Source organism: Phymastichus coffea, unplaced genomic scaffold (genome assembly GCF_024137745.1).
Source record: "Phymastichus coffea isolate CEN01 unplaced genomic scaffold, Cenicafe_Pcof_1.1 PCOF00016, whole genome shotgun sequence".
NCBI lineage: Eukaryota > Metazoa > Arthropoda > Insecta > Hymenoptera > Eulophidae > Phymastichus > Phymastichus coffea.
In genome coordinates this window covers 5,173,985-5,192,131 of record NW_026706827.1, presented here as the reverse complement: position 1 = coordinate 5,192,131, position 18,147 = coordinate 5,173,985, and the positions used below count along the sequence as shown (strand labels likewise).

The following is an 18,147-nucleotide window of genomic DNA, read 5'->3' as shown; positions in this document are numbered from 1 at the left end:
TTTAATGAAAAGATCTATATATGGGTTTTGTTTTCAATTGAAAGCGATTACTTTTAAATTGGGCTTATAGGCTCACATATGCAATATAGGCTGTTTTAACGTTATTACGAAACTACGAAAATACTTCACTTCAAATAATGATATCCCGATGAGATAAAAAGCTATCTCAAATTTTAAAAATGGATTTCAGAGGGCAAGAGTGCTCCTTTTTGATGCTGTCGCCCGTTTTTGGAAAAAAAATTTATTCAAGATGCTATGTATTCTCAAAAACCGCAAAAAACAGTGTTTTTTTATTTTTTGGTTAGGATATCTCGGGAACCTAGGGTGATGGAGCAATTCTGAGGCCAGATTCAGATTCAGTGCATCAAATTCCTTTGGGTACAATATGTCTGGTCTTTGGGTCTGGACTTTCATGAAATTTTGTCGGCCTGTGTTATTATTAATTAATAAATATAATTATGATATCTTATTATTTTGTATGATACCAAATTTATACATTTATGTTCCGGTTCAAAGTAAGTGAGAGGAAGAGATAAATGCGTGCACTTAGCGATAAACTCTATGTGTGAGAGCGAGGCATAGAAAAATAGAGAGATCTCGCACGATGATTGGCTGTCACGAACGCAACTCAAAAAGGCTCACGAAGCTCGGGGATTTTCACTCTGTTCATCAAGGCGACACTGCATATACTCTTATAGGACGAAATCTTTGCCGGTTTCTTCGACAACTGAGCCTCTTTTTGCGTGACCTTGTCTTTTTACGTAATTAATTTACGTACGTTATAAATATATAATTTTTATTAAAATATTTATCGCTGCTATTAATTTACTATCGGTAAATTAATTATTAATTATAATAAAGTTTTTTTCTTTTCTCTTCGTAATATATCTTTAAATTTGCACGTGTGACACGTCTTTACAATAGATTAAACGTAGACTACACGGCAGAAGATTTTATTAAATCTATTTTACGATATATTTCTAGTTCTATGTGATAATTTACTATGAATGAAATTACGTACTACTCCTAGTGTAAATATACATCTTACGCATGTACGAGTAGTTCTATCAATGAGGGGGTAGGATTGCAACCCCTATTTCTTTCAATAAAATTTCTATCTTTTTGTGCATATTACCATGAAAAAAAAATGTTAAAAATGAGCCAATAGAAATTGTAAAATATATTATTGTGGATTGAATACAAAAATTTAGTTGAGCTGTTTGAGGTTATCTTTCAAATCATTCTCAAAATAGAAAATCCACCACCAAAAAGTGTTTTTCGATATATTACACGTTCTAGTTGATAATTTACTGTGAATTACATTGTGCATTACTCCGAATCTAAATATAGAATTTACACATGTAATTCCGAGCTTAAGAGTTCCAACTTCTATTTTAAAAATTTTAAATTTTACCTTTTTCGTACTTATTTTTATGAAAAAAAAATCTAAATTATCCAAAAGAATTTATAAAGGTAAATATAATTTTTTCATTGCATGATGAAACTGCATCGCACTATTGCATATCAATGATAATATCATCATTCAGTTTTTATCTCCCGATAACCGGCTTTGACGACATCATATTGTTTTCAATTTTGCTGACAATAAGTAAGCCATTCTTTTTATTAGTAGCTAATGAAATGTTTTTGTTGTTGACTGTATTTCATCAACTTACTATTAAATAGATAGCATAGTTTATTCGGCATAGATATTAATAAAGAACTAATTCGTTACTAATATTTCTTATCTGCTACGTTAGTATTTTTTTGAGATTATTTTGTTTATGATTATTATTTATTATTTGTTTACAAGTACACCCACGAATGTTTAATTGTATTTATTGAAAAAAAACTAAAAATACATTGATGTGACGATTTATTAATTAAAAACAATTTATTAATACTAAATTAATATTTTATTCTATGTTTCCCAATTCATATTATAACGAGCTTGATGTCAACTCGTTATGTCTCTCTCTCTCTACGGTGATAGTATAAAGAATACCATATATTTATAATGTCATATCTTTTGAATTATGTTCCTCCTTAGCAGCAGCAGACAACGACTGCGGGGAACAAAGTAAGAGAAAATGCTGGCAGAGAGAGACCGCATGGGCGTTTCGCGTGAGGAAGGGCCAGCAATTAGCGGATAGCTCGCGAGCCGTGCAGAGGCGTTCGGTCGTGCCTATACTTATTTAGTGTTTTTCTTTGAGTATCACCTCGTGGTAAGGGAGTGATCCTTGACTGTGACTGGTTAGTGAGGTGCAACTTTGCGTGCGGCACCTTCTTTCTTTCGTGACAAACGACAATATAAATAGGCGAATTCAGCAATCTTGCCGAATCGTAATCGAGACGCATCGACTTATGTATAGTACCGACCGTTCCTTGAATCTCTCTCTCGCTTTGTTTATCTCGCCGCTCTCTCTGAAGCATCCTGTACACTGACACGTACATAAACTATATATATATATTTATATACTACTATAACTGTATGGCTTTTCTTTTAGACTACCTTTCCTTCCTATCGCTTCCCTCAACTTTCGCGATTTAAGCTGCGTGATCCACGACGCTCTCCGCGGGCCAGTTAGCTATTTGACCTACCGGGCTGATCTTACGTACCAGAACGTAATCCTGCAAAGAGCTGCAGTGGTGCCAGTCATTACTTGATCTCGATTAAATTAATATATTATAGCGGTCTAAATCCCCGTTACAATATTTAACTAAAACAAATGATTACAATCAATCGTATTGATTAAGTAATTGATTAAAGCAGTAACAAATTCGTAATATTTGATCTAATCAATAATTTTTCAAGAACAGTAATTTATGAAATTATCTTATTAGTTATTTACCATGTACAATTAAATTATATTCTTCATTATGTCTTTATAGTTCTAATGAAAATGATGTTTCTCTAAAACAAAATACTAGTTATTCATATGAAATAATCCTTTCTTGAGTTTGAAATATATTATTATTCTTACTAATTTTCATTGATATTAACATTATTTCATAATTTCATTTGTTTGATTACATATCAAGATAATTATTTATTGCAGTTAACCCTCCAACACCTGAAGTGTATATTGTTATGAAAATTTTGGCTATTGTAATGGAGTGGTTATCCTACAAAATGAGAAATTTATTGAAGCACAAACTCCCACGATGCAGAGCTAACCGCCGCTCCGTTAAACACGTATGGTTATACGTATATTCGCCTTTACGTTTGATACTTTCGTTTCAGTGTCTTCTTTTCAACCGAGTTGAACTCACCTTAAGTCACTTGACTTGTGACACTCGATCTATCTTCAGTATGAATGACTTAATGCCTAATCCGCCTAATCCTCTAGACGAAATCAGATTAAGACTTAAGCCTTTATAGATCTATTAAGCTAATAGGAAACGAAATGACGTAAATGGCGAATAAAATTAACAAAGTTTAATTAATAAAAACTACAGTTTTTTATAGGCCGAAAGACGCAACGCACGAGATATAGGATTTACAATTATTACTAATAATTTGGAGAGAGAGAGAGAGAGAGAGAGAGAGAGAGAGAGAGAGAGAGAGAGAATTCGAAAATTGCCGTGAAATCTAACGTTCAGCGCGAATACAAACAAAAATACGCTTCCGATTGACAAAATACTTCTGAAAGTATTTTGAAGCTCAATAATAAAGGGAGGTACACCTACCCTGCAGTGCAATTACGGTGATCAGCCGTAATTGTTGAAGCGAAATTTCAAGATGCTCCTCGGATCAGCTGCGCTGCCTCGCTTACAAATCTGATGCTGCTTGAAATGCTGCTGCTGCTGTAAATGCTGCTGTTGCTGCTTAGCTTCCTATCTGCACTCGCACGTATTAAACAAATCCCAGGAAACTTTATAACTTTATAACTAATAACGACGAAACACAGTGCAAAAACTAAACTGGCGGTATTCTCGCGAAAGCAGCTGAGGCTTAACTAAATATTCAAAACCTCGCGCGCCCTCTCTCTCTCTTAGTCATTCGATCTAACATCGCGAGTAAACGAATCGCAAATGGATCGATTAATGGAATCGACCACCGTTGCACTATACATTTTTTTCCTGAAACATCTTTTTTATTACTTTCGAGATCGCTTTTATGAATATACTGTGTTTGAAATTTCTGAAGGAGTACTAATAATAAGAAATATTTTAAGGCTATTTTTAAAGTCATACATTTTTTGATAAAATTTATTTAGTGGATGTATTTTTTTTATAACGAAATTATATATATTTATATATAAATTTATGTATATATATAATTAAATGAACATTAAAAATGAAAATTAACCCTCCAAACGTCTTGAATTTATTTATTAGCTTATTTCCAAACTCTACACATACCTAAAAGCCATACAAATCATAAAGAAATTAAATACACAGAAAGAATTAAAAGCATTTTACTAGATTTAATAAATGATTTTATTGAGGTTAATATGACCGTTGAAAATACATTGGATTTTGAAGAAGAGTATGAAGATCTAATGTAAAAGTAATGTAATAATAGTAGAGAATGAAGTTCAATACCACATTCCTGACCTTTTCGAAGCACCTATAGACCATTGTATAAAAGAAAATGAAGATATTTCTTGCGAATATAAGCAAAAAGTCGCAGAATACTGGAGAAGTATAAAAAAAAAGAAAAATTTTAGTGTTGAAAGTGCATGTTAAAAATTTAGAAAAGTTAGGTCTTTAAGTCAGTAACATTGTTGGGCTCACACGCTTAATAAAGGTGGTACTTATAGAGAAAAAATTACAAAAATTTGTCAGCACACTCTTGATAATTTTAAAGCAACAGTAGACGCTGGCTCATTATTCATGATTGAAATATACGTCGATGAGCATTACAAGCTCAAAAGGACATAGGTTCAAAAAATGTAAGATTTCAGACTTCAAAAAACTAGATTATGAAATTTAAGACAGCTTATAGAATTGTATCTCAGAAAGTTAATAAGTTTGTAACCAAGAAAACACTAGAAAGTAATTCAGAACTAATGACTAAAGCAGATGTGTTTATTGCTGATGGTTAAGCAGGCATAGAAATAATTAAAATTCATAATGTGTATAATTCTGATCAGAGTGGATTCCAACTGGAGATACACTACGGAAGTACGCTAGTAGTTGAAAGAGAAAAACAAGTACAGTCAGTTTCATCGATGACACATAGTTATACTATACAGTCACTTATATCAGATCAAGAACAATTATTATTACCCATTATTGAAACCAAATTATTTAGACCGGTAAATGTACATGTAAAAGCACCTAAATCTGGAAAGATGACCACAGGTGCGTATATATTTCCATCTAATAACAATTAACATCATTATAAATGAATTTACAAATGAGATTTTTAATAGTAGATCTCTTCAAAATATGGCTGACGGAAGTATATATTTTCCCAATTTTCAATACCATGCTCTGTAACGGGAATTCAGACTTCCCCGTGGTGGGTGATGCTAAATAGCTACTCGGCTCGTTGCAGGCTCGGTATGGGGTTACACGGAACCCAGCCCAGTGGCTCAGCTATGCCACTTGAAGGCGTCCTTGCCTTTGGCCCGCGGAGAGCGTCGCAGGTCAGGTAGTTGCTGGCGGTGCGAGTCAGCACGTGTATAGCGCGGGAGGGGAGAGAGCCGAAAGGAAAGACACAATGGTTAAGAGAAATAGCATTTACTAAAATGAAGGAAATAAAGGAAGCGTACAAATGATATGCGCCGTGAGAGAGACAAGCAGGAAGCGAGCGAGAGAGAGATATATAATCGAGCAAGTACTTACACGTCGGCTTCGCAGTAGCCTCGAGCTCGCTTCCGAAACACACAAGTATTCAGCCTCGGGGCAGCCTTCTCGATCCGATCAACAGTTCGTCAGCACGCACGCATACAGCACACAGTCCGCAGGATGCACTTCGGTTCCTAACGACAAAAACGCAGGCTACGTAGTACAAAGACATCTACCGATCGCGCGTTGACGGCTAGTCCTGCGTTCCTCGCGAAGGCAGACAGGTAATTGTTCTTCGCACGCGGAAGAGGTCCCTCTCTCTCTCCTTGGCTATTCGGCAGCGGCGTGTCTCAGCCAATTGCAAACACGCGCGTCACTCATGCGTCCACGCACTCACGCATAGACGCGGTTCTCTCTCTCTGCTCGGCGCTCTCTCACTTACCTCGTGCAGCGTCAGTAGCTGCGGCTAGATAGGAAAAATACATAAGAGAATTATTAATAAATTATAATTGACTTAAGGGAAGAGAGAGAGACATAACGAGACTCAACTCGTTATAGCTCTTACTTGACTCCTGGAGCGGTCATTATGATAGAGTTATAGAAGAGACGACATCAAGTAATAAAATTATAAATGTCAAAAAAATACCGACTGAAAGAATTTCCATATGGAAGAACTTTGTTCCACAATTTTGTAACATTGATTAATTATAATTTAAGGGGTCATTCTGGCTCTTGCACAAAAAAAAGGCTATTTTTGTGAATTTTTTCTGAAGTTATTATTAAATATATCGATATAGGTTGGATAAATACAGTCTCGAAGTACAAAACAAATTTTTTTTTTTATTATTTGAAATACTTTTTTTACACCACAATGGCTGGCAAACGTGACCTCTTAAAAAGTAGGTATGCTCGTGGCGTGACGCAAAACTAGATCACAGTTCATCTGAAACAAAAAAATGAAACGTTTTAGATTTGGTATGTCAGTGGCTATTGCACTTACTAACAGAATCTTAGAATATTGATTTAAACTATTTTTTTGCAAAAAATAGCGAAAAAAAAAATTTTTTCTTTTTTTTTTGAAAATTTGACGCCATTTTGTTATTTATGAAAAAAAATTAATTCTGTTAGTAAGTGCAATAGCCACTGACATATCGAATCTAAAAAGTTTCATTTTTTTTGTTCCAGATGAACTGTGATCTAGTTTTGCGTCACGTCACGAGCATAACTATTTTTTGAGGGGTCACGTTTGCCAGCCATTATGGTGTATAAAAAGTATTTCAAATAATAAAAAAAAATTTTTTTATACTTCGAGACTATCTTTATCAAACCCAAAAACTTTTATATCGATATATTTAATAATAACTTCAGAAAATATTCACAAAATAGCCTTTTTCTTTGCGCAAGAGCCAGAATGACCCCTTAACTTTAGATAAAAAAAATGATATGATTAAACTTCAGTCATTAGTCCATAATCAACTATCTTTACCAAGATATCAATCTTTTTAAATACTCCTCGTTTAGGAATGGCTACATTACTGAAAAACCAGAAAAATTTGACAATATTGTTACGATTTCGGAGATTCCTGCAATACGCATTGTGAAATAAAAGAGTGCAAAAACGTGGGTATTATACGTTGTAGTTGGTGCAAATAATCATTGTTCATGATTTTTATATGTTTCAAGCATTTTTATGACAAATAACATTATTGTAAGGGGCACAAATAATAAATATACCTCATTTTCTTGACTTTTTTCATTGGAAACCGAATCTATTATAAGCAGTCCGTAACCATTTTTATGCATTTGAAAATTTTATGTTTTACTCATTACAAATTTATTCGTTTTATTTCACGAAACATTGAATCGTATTGATCAAAGAATTACTTCTATTTTGATGTACATAAATATTTTCCGAGATAAAAATCCACAGCCGGTTTATATCAGTATAACATTTTACTAATGAGGTCATTTTTTTAAGAGTGGCTTTTCCGTTATAATAGTGAATTAAACAATAGTTTTGAAGAAACCAACCTAATTTCCGTATTCATTGATTGAAAAAAAATTTTTTAGTTGTCGTTTTTCTTTCAGAAGTACTGTGCAATGTAATTCATAGTAAATTATCAAGAAGAACTTGTAGTATATCGAAAAATACTTTTGGGGAGAGGGAATTATTTTCGAAAAATAATTTTCTATTTTGAGAGTGATTTCGAAGGTAACCTGAAACAGCTCAACTAAATTTTTGTATTCAATCCATGATAATATAGTTTTTAATTTTTATTGGCTAATTTAAAATATTTTTCATGATAATAGGCACAAAAAGATAGAAATTTTATTGAAAGAAGTAAGAGTTGAAATCCCATCATTGATAGAACTACATGCGTTAGTTGTATATTTAGATTGGGAGTAGTATGCAATTTATATCATAGTAAATTATCATATAGAACTTGAAATATATCGTAAAATAGATTTTGAAGAAATTTTTTCCATTTTAAAAGAGATTTGAAAAATAATCTCGAACAGGTAAATTTATTTTAGCATTCTATCCACGATAAAATTTAAAAAAATTTTTTTTGGCTATTTTAAGTTTTTTTTTCGATAACAATAGTCATGGAAAGGGTTGAATTTTTAATAAAATAATAAGGGTTGCATCCCTTATGATAGAAACTGCATACAGTAGTTCCGTATTTACGTCAGCAGTCAAATGGAATTTGTTTCATCGTAAAATACTAATTAGGACTTCAGATATATTGCAATATACTTTTTGGGGATGTACTTTGAGGGTGGGTTTCACCCCCTAAAAGTGTTTTGCCGTAGATAAAAAAACACGTGTTACTTATTTTTTTATGAACTATAACATACTACAATCAATATATAACATATAACATATCAACAGATAATTAAAATCGGTGATTTCGAGTTGGGGGGTTTCCTTGTTAGAGATAATTTCATAAATTCAGTTTTCGATGCGATAGATCAGAAAAATCAAAGCGAAGACGCTTATAAAATATATGAAATAATAGCTAGTTCGACGTATAATATAAAATCATTAGACATGTTATTCATGACAATGACAGACACTCACCTTATAATATCTAGTATCGTGTGCTCAACACACACCGTTGAGCAAACGATGACAAATCCGTTTAACTTTGACTTAACTAGCCAATGCACCGACGCAAACCCTAACATAACGCGACACCAATAAAAACGGAAAATACGTTCTCGTCAGCAGTAATAACCAATGCATACATACAACCAAAAACGATGACTTCTACTGTATCCAGCTTATTATTACTAACTTATAATACAGGAGCGATACCAAAAACATCTACACAACCACGCGATATCATTATTAAGATGTGTTTGCCGTAGGTTATTATTCAGTTAAAATTAATAAGAACGCTGAAATGACTGCACTTAATGATAACTGCACAAATAGTTGTTGCGAGTGCGCATAAACAAATTGCTTAAATTTGAAATTGCGCAAACGTACAATCGCGCACGGTACAATTCCAGAATACTTACGATCTATTTACGAACGAATCGAAGATTATAGAAGATAATAATAATAATTAATACAACTTGTTCACGTCTAAACCTAAACGCACAAGTGTTTCACATCACGACAAAACCTTTATCAACAAAATGAGCGTAAATTCCGCCCCGCATGTCTAGGACGTTGCTTTAAACATAAGCTCTGCTACGCCAAGGCCAATAGTGGTCCCTGCTTACGTTTCAGCCTTCGCATGTTTGAGCTGGGGGAGGAGAGTCTTATTTCGAAACTCACAGTCCTCGCACTCGCAAGAGCTTGGCAGGCCTGGAGGGCAGCCGACAACGCGACGTATCCGATAGCGAATACACATAGCTACTCCGATAACCGCGAAACAGCTTTATGAGTAAACACCTTGATAAAACGATACAAGCGTGAAAACTCAAGTTTACTGGAGAATAAGACGTGAGTATTTCAGAGTTCTTAGAGCAGGTCGAAGAGATTCGACACGTAGATTGCTTAGCGGACAAGGAGTTGTTAGATTTGTCGACCTCGCTATTATTAGTATCGAATATTTAGGCCCACGTTGCGTACGTACCAATATTTTAAAATAACAGCTTTGAAAATGCACAGCAAATCGCGCAGGGTTAAGAGTAACCTGGTTGTGGAAGCACATAGACATACTTAAGGGCTTGCAGTGCGGGATTACGTTTCTTCTCTCTACATGATTCTGAATTAGTTTGAGCAAACGTAGTTTGTGTTGGATCAGATTCAGCTAATTATAGAGAATACGCTCCCTGAGCTACAATGAAGAGTCCGTAGGTACTGTAGAGAGATTCAAGATTTCCAGCAGTTAATATTAAAAGCTTAAGAGGCTGAGGACAAAGAAGACACATCTTCTTTCTTCAGGGACTTTCATCCCTTCTGCAATTATCCCGTATTTCTATTCTTTCATTTTCACTCCTGATGCTATCCATTTCTTACTCCGACCAAAACCCCTCCGCTTGCTCTTCCTTTTCTTTTTTATCTTACTGCTGCCTTCCCTCCTCATATGTGCTCTTCTCCTATGTTTTACAGGAAGCTTTCCAACTTTTCCTCCTCCAGCCATGTTTCTTGCAATATTATAATGTCGTATTTTTTTATGTAACGCCATTCTTTTCATATATTTCTAATTTTCGCTATGTTCCAATCATTTCCCGTCATCTTCATATCCTACCCCCATTTATCCCGCCCCGTGTGTTGGTTATCCTCTTCTTTCTGCTCTCATCATACTTTCTCTCTTTTTCTCCATTCGTACCATGTCCTCTCCACTACTATTTTCTAGTGTCCTACTACTGCTCTTCTTCCCCTTGATCTTTCTTCCCTCTCTGTCGTTCCTATCTAATCCTGTAACACTTTATCTCTTGTTGTCAGGTAATCTTCAATCCATATTGCTTTCTCTTTTAAGCTTATACTTGTTTTTAATTATTTTCATTTTATCCTGTATTGTACACATTTTTAAGACGGTTACATCTCTTGTAGTTTCCGTCCTGTAAATTTTAATTGGAATTTTTAATAGGGCCTCAAGTTCCTCCTTGTACCTTGATGTTTCTTCCTTTCATCTTCAATACATCATTCCCCTCACAAGTACAGTGCCGCTCACGCACTTTTACCCCCCCCCCCCCACGGGCAAAATCAGTCTAACTTCAAAGTTTTATATCTCTGGTAGAAATTAACGTACAGAGACGCGCGTGGGTGCGTTTGAAAGGTCTTTCGGAGAGCTTGCAAATGATATGACTCACGGTTGCCATCGATTGTTTTTTTAAATTTTGCAACAATTATGCAAAATTGAAAATTCTGAAATTTTTTTATTATTTTTGACAATTAGCCAATTTTGGAAAAAAAATCGTACGAAAATTTGAAGTACACCATTTTTTAGCTATTACCAAGCCCTATCTGAATCACTCATCAAAAATTTATTTTCGTCAAATATGACGCGCGCACGGGTATTTTTTCCTGGAAGTGACAGTTTTTTTCAACATTTTTTATCTCCGTCAAATTGTAACAATCGAAAAAAATTTATAGGAGAAAAAATGTTTGTTTTTTCACGTAGAATACTGCAATAATTTTTTTTTTGGTTTTTCGAAAAATTTTTTTTTTTCGGTTTTTTTCAATTTTTTTTTCTCACAGTCGGTACGCTAAAAAGATGAGAAACCACAAAAAAAATTTTTTTTCCACCCATTCAATAATACTACATAACAAGTATCGTAAATTACATAAAAAAAAAAATCTTTTTTTTCGACCTTGAAAAATAATTTAAACCGAAAAAAAAAATTTTTCGAAAAACCAAAAAAAAATTATTGCAGTATTCTACGTGAAAAAACAAACATTTTTTCTCCTATAAATTTTTTTCGATTGTTACAATTTGATGGAGATAAAAAATGTTGAAAAAAACTGTCACTTCCAGGAAAAAATGCCCGTGCGCGCGTTATATTTGACGAAAATAAATTTTTGATGAGTGATTCAGATAGGGTTTGGTAATAGCTAAAAAATGGTGTACTTCAAATTTTCGTACGATTTTTTTTCCAAAATTGGCTAATTGTCAAAAATAAAAAAATTTCAGAATTTTCAATTTTGCATAATTGTTGCAAAATTTAAAAAAACAATCGATGGCAACCGTAAGTCATATCATTTGAAAGCTCTCCCAAAGACCTTTCAAACGCACCCAAGCGCGTCTCTGTACGTTAATTTCTACCAGAGATATAAAACTTTGAAGTTAGACTGATTTTGCCCGTGGGGGGGTAAAAGTGCGTGAGCGGCACTGTATGTTGTTCTTTCTTCCAGTCTTTCTTTCCTTTCATATTCTTACTCTACTTCTGTATCTTGTCGGGTTTGGTTTTAAAGCTTTCTGTCTCCTTCTCTTCCCATATTGGGGCCTTCAATCTTCCTTTTGTCAACTTCATTTTATTCCTGTTTTCCTCTAACAAAGGAACTACCCCAACCCTCCGCCTCCGATTTTTCTGCAATTGAGATATGTTATAGCTCGTAAAAAAATAAAAGACCCGTATTTTTTTTTATCGGCGGAAATAGCTATGTAAGGGATGAAATCCACCCCCAAAAAACAGTCCCAAAAGCAGTTCTATAGCAATATCTTTAGTTGTAAAGAATATTTTTTATGAAACAAAAAAAACACAAAATACTTATAAAAAAAGGAACAGACCCACATCAATTTGGTCGGCGGGGGCTGCAACCCCTACGTTGTATAGAGGAAAAACTGTATTTTTAAGTGTATCTTTACCTTACAAAATCAAAAAATTATGTTAAAAAAATGAAAAAATGATATTCTAGTAAAAAATGATAAAACAAAATTGACGTGTTTCGGGGTTTTCCTATTATCTATTATTTCGAGGGTGAACTACCCCTTAATGTTATTAATACAATATAAGCAGTTGTTAATCGCAGATTATGCTGGTTATTTCATGTTCTATGACGCTCAAAAATGCCAAACACATGTATACCTTTGTTCTGCCGAATAAACTATTTAGAGGGTGAAAGTTATCCCCAAAAGTTACCCCTCAACATCATTTTATACAGTTTTCGACGAAACACACTAAAAAATTCTTTTAAAAAATTTTAGCTAAATATATGGATTTCGTTTACAGGGATTGCAACCCCCTAAGTCGCCTGAAAGAAAAGCTATGTTTTCAAATATTTTCTTGCAAAATTTTATCAGAAGAAATGAAGTTTATGAAATTCCGTTTAAAATCTAACACAAAAGTATACAGTATCCGTCACCAGGGCTGCTACCCCTTCATTGGAGAGTGAACAGAGCATTCATTTGTTACCCAGATCTCCTACCACCCTGAACCCAATTTCCTTAAACCTCGAGCTAGTTACCCTGCCAGGCTATAACCCGTAACTCCTACACCCCAATTTCCTTTACGCATGAGCTGGTTACTCTGCCACGCTCTAACCCCGAACTCTTAACCCCAATTTCCTTAACCCTCGAGCTGGTTACCCTGCCATGCTCTAACACCGAACTCGTACATCCGAATTTCATCAATCCTCGAGCTGGTTACCCTGCCCTTTCCAATTTTCTTATCCGAAACCTGGTTCTCTGTGTTTCATAATCTCAATTTCGACATATTTGTAATATCTCTGAAGAAAAGGACATAGGCGAAATAATTGTAGCAGATAACGTTAAATTTATTTTATTTTTATGTTATATTTACGTTATATTAATTCGTCATTTTATCTGATATTGAGATTACATTTTTTGAATATAAAAAGACGATCCGCGCTCATTATCACTGAACATATTGTGAACAATAATGATTCTCTATAATGCTCTAGACATATTAGTTTCTTGCACCATGCACATTTTATAATTGCTATTTTCTCACAAATCTCGTAGAGAGGCTGTTCTGAAATTTTGAAGCAATATTCAACAGGATTGTCGAACGAATCAGGTTTTTTATCCAAGTACCCACTTTTGTACCAAGTATATTTAAATACGCTTTTGAATCTAGGTGAAGATAATTGATTATGTTTGATAGACTGTAATTTTATAATATTATTCCTCTCATGTAAACTGATGTCTGATCCGAATAAAATAATGGCATCAGATATTTTTCTTACAAATTTTTTCCAAAATCGAAAACCGAATACATCTAGTGGTTGAATGTTGCCTGTCGTACCCTTAGGAATTGTCATCAATCGAAAATTTGTATCTGCTAGTGTCACTTCTCTTACAGTTCGTTCACTCTATCCACTCCATGAGTCTAGTAATAAAACTGCTGTTTTTCCACAGTTAGGAGAAAATACATGTTGCAACTATGTTTAAAGTAATTCACTCGACAGCTTTCCTAATGTTCTTGTTCGCAAAAATATATTAGGTGCATTGAATAGTTTTTTTTAAACAATGGGCCCAAACTCTCCGTTTGTTTCTTTTAATACCATAAAAAGGGGTGATAGCAATGTACCTTCTGCAGATATTGTCGGTTAAATCGTATAACTATACGTAGTCGATGATACTGATTGTACTACTGATTCGACTGTCTTCTTAACTTTTTCGCTTAATGTTTTGCCAGTATGCATTTTTAAATTGAATCCACATTGATCGGAATTATATATGTTACTTACACTTTTGGTTGATAATTCTCTTTTTATGAGGTTGATAAGATTTTGACAATCTAACTTTAAACTAGCCTCATTTTCAACAGATACTTTAGTCACATATTAAGTTATTTTACGCGATACAATTTTATCCTTTTTTTTGAATAGTAATATCCAATTGGGTGAAGCTTTAAACCAAGGCATATCTGACTCATACTTTTTTGTAAAGCGCATCTTTTAAGATCTAAATCATGCACTGTTCACTTCCGATCTAAAGCATCTTTGAGTTATTGTAAAGTATATTCAGAAACTTTAAACAGATTCTCTCTTTTGGTCCCGCCTGTTAAAATTTGCTGTTGCCATGTTCTCAACTGACGTTCTGACTTGTTTATATTTACTCTGGACGGAATTTAAAGACAGTTTCTTTTTCTTACCACTTTGCCAGTATTCAACAGCTTTTCTTTTATATCCATCGTCGAGTACCGTATTTGTTACCGTAATAGTAGGTACCTCGGCATAGCCTACACCATGTATTTCTCCAAATTTATCGTTAATTAATTCTGGATTAATATCAAAATTATCATTCAGGAAACATAAGTTCTCACTTGTCTCACATTCAATACCTGAATTCGTTTCAATGCTTTTTCTCAATATATCTTTAACATAATCGTATAGCTGCTTCTCTGCATCGTTTAATATAGGTATGCTTTCTACAACCGAACTTATGTGGAATGTTTTCAGTAATTTTTGAATGACGTTCTGAATTTCAGTTGCCATTCTAACACAATTTTGATATTCAAAAACGTAGATGTAAAGCAAAGTTCTATTAATAATTTACTGAAGTATGCTGATCGAATATGCTTACAAATACTGTAAGTGAACAAAACATGTTTTGAAGTTGGCACCACACAAACCGATATCAAATCAAAGTGCCCGAGGTCCCTCCAGTGTTAGATCTTGGCTTATCACATACGTCAACGATTGCGATTTCTATCAAGGAAAAAAACAGTTGCAGTTCCAATCTTACTATTTAAACCACATAAACCGTATTCGTTTATTGTGGTTTCTATCAAGGAAAAAAACAGTTGTAGTTCCAATCTATCTATTTGAACCAGATGAACCGCATTCGTTGATTGTGGTTTCAACGTCATGCCACAGTTTGATTTTGTTTACCCACGCACATACTCGAGTGTGTTTAAGGTGGAAAATAAGAGTAACATTATCTCATGTCAGTATTTTTATAGTGGCTCAAACCGCCTCGCGAAATACGTACATATACCTATTAGTATGGTAAAATCAGTTTGTCTAATGAATTTTTTTGTAATAACATAATAATTGAATTTCCTCAGGGATAGTAGTAATATTTGTTGAACATAATGATTTAAAAATGAAATTCCCCGTAGCTATTTCGAACTTCACAAATGCATGATTTCGTAGTTGCATTTGCTATTTCCTACCTATATATAAATATACGTAATTAATTAAACGTTATCTTCTATAAAAAATGTACATATGTCCTTTTATTTAAAGATACTATAAATTTTTCGAAATCGGGATAATGAACGACAGGGAGCTGGGTTCCGGATTTCAGATAATTGGAATGCAGAAGTTCGGGGTTACAGCGTGATAGGGTAACCAGCTCGAGGATTGATGAAATTCGGGTGTAGAAGTTCGGGGTTGAAGCGTGATAGGGTAACCAGCTCAAGGATTGATGAAATTCGGGTGTAGGAGTTCGGGGTTAGAGCGTGGCAGAGTAACCAGCTCATGCGTAAAGGAAATTGGGGTGTAGGAGTTACGGGTTATAGCCTGGCAGGGTAACTAGCTCGAGGTTTAAGGAAATTGGGTTCGGGGTGGTAGGAGATCTGGGTAACAAATGAATGCTCTGTTCACTCTCCAATGAAGGGGTAGCAGCCCTGGTGACGGATACTGTATACTTTGTGTTAGATTTTAAACGGAATTTCATAAACTTCATTTCTTCTGAAAAAATGTTGCAAGAAAATATTTGAAAACATAGCTTTTCTTTCAGACGACTTAGGGGGTTGCAACCCCTGTAAACGAAATCTATATATTTAGCTGAAATTTTTTAAAAGAATTCTTTAAGTTTGTTTTGTCGAAAACTGTGCATAAAATACGTAAATTTCGCTATAAAATGATGTTGAGGGGTAACTTTCGGGGATAGCTTTCACCTTCTAAATAGCTTATTCGGCAGAACAAAAGTGTACATATGTTTGGCTTTTTTGAGCGTCATAGAACATGAAATAACCAGCATAATCTGCGATTAACAACTGCTTATATTGTATTAATAACATTAAGGGTAGTTCACCCTCGAAATAATAGATAATAAAAAAATCCCGAAACACGTCAATTTCGTTTTATGATTTTCTACTGGAATATCATTTTTAAAATTTTTTTATCATAATTTTTTGATTTTGTAAGGTACAAATACATTTAAAAATACAGTTTTTCCTCTATACAACGTAGGGGTTGCAACCCCCGGGGACCAAATTGATGTGTGTCTGTTACTTTTTTTATAAGTATCTTGTGTTTTTTTGTTTCATAAAAAAATATTCATTACAACTAAAGATATTGCTATAGAACTGCTTTTGGGGCTGTTTTTTGGGGGTGGGTTTCATCCCTTAGATAGCTTTTTCCGCCGATAAAAAAAATACGGGTCTTTTATTTTTTTACGAGCTATAACATGTCTTAATTGCAGAAAAATCGAAGGCGGAGGGTTGGGATGGTTCCTAGTTCATTAATTATTTCTCTTGCCTCTTCATTACCGTCTTTTCCTCTCTTTCCCACTGATTCTCATTCTCCTGATGACCATTCTCTTCTGTGTTGATACCTCGGATTCTTTCTCTCCAATTCATTAATCCTCTCTTGTAATTTATTTATTTTAGAACCTTTTTTTTCAAATTCCCGCCATCTTTCATCTAATCTAATTTCCTAATTCTTTTCTATTATTCTTATTTTCTCTCTACGCTTTCTTTCACTGCTTGCTATTATATTATTTAGATCCTCTAGTCGTCTTATTTTTCTTTCAATATCCCTCTTAAATTCTTTTAAGGGAACGATCCACCCGAAGCACCAAAAAATAGGCTAATTTTGGGAATTTTTTCTAAGAAAACTATAAAAGATACCAATATAAAAGTTATTAGGGTTTATAAATTAAGTCTTTGAATGTATAAAAGAATTTTTTTTATTCATTTTATAAAATTTTTTATTGCGGAAACGGTTGTTGTGAAAAACACCTCAAAACTTAAACGCTTTAGTAGCTCCATTAGAACTTGAGAACGGCTTATCTGAAAAAAAAACCAAACGGTTTTAGATTCTGTATGACTTCAGCTAAATGTAGAGCAAATATATTAAGTTTTATCAATAAATAAACAAATGGTGTACAAATTAAAAAAAAAAGTGAAGAATAAGCATTTTTTCCCATTTTTCACTAAAAATTAATAATAAAAATTAAAATTAAGAAAATATTTTGGTCCAGTTTGTTAAAATTTATGTGTAGAATATGTGGTTTAAATTTCAGAAGAATCGGTGCACTGGTTCGCGAGATACGATGGAGCTAGTATTTTAAAACGTTGTTTCAAGAAAAACGCGTTTAAATTTTTTTTTATCTAAAAATTATGAAAAATTTTTACCTAAACTTAATCTGCGATGTCTGGACCATACAGAAGACCTTTTTCTTGCTCATATTCTTCAATTTCTTGAAGCCTTGCCTGTTTCCGCTGTGATCTGGCCTCTTTTGAGCACTTCAAAACTCAAGGGTGGACCATTCCCTTAATTCCTCACTTACCTTTTCAGTTCTTCTTTTCCCT

The 18,147-nt window shown here is 33.9% G+C and overlaps 1 protein-coding gene across 1 annotated transcript in view; it reads left to right on the top strand.

Moving 5' to 3' along the window:
* The window catches only part of LOC131675175 (uncharacterized), a 929,507-nt gene that overhangs the window by 481,452 nt on the left and 429,908 nt on the right, over positions 1-18,147 (top strand). The gene's annotated exons all lie outside the window — the stretch shown is intronic.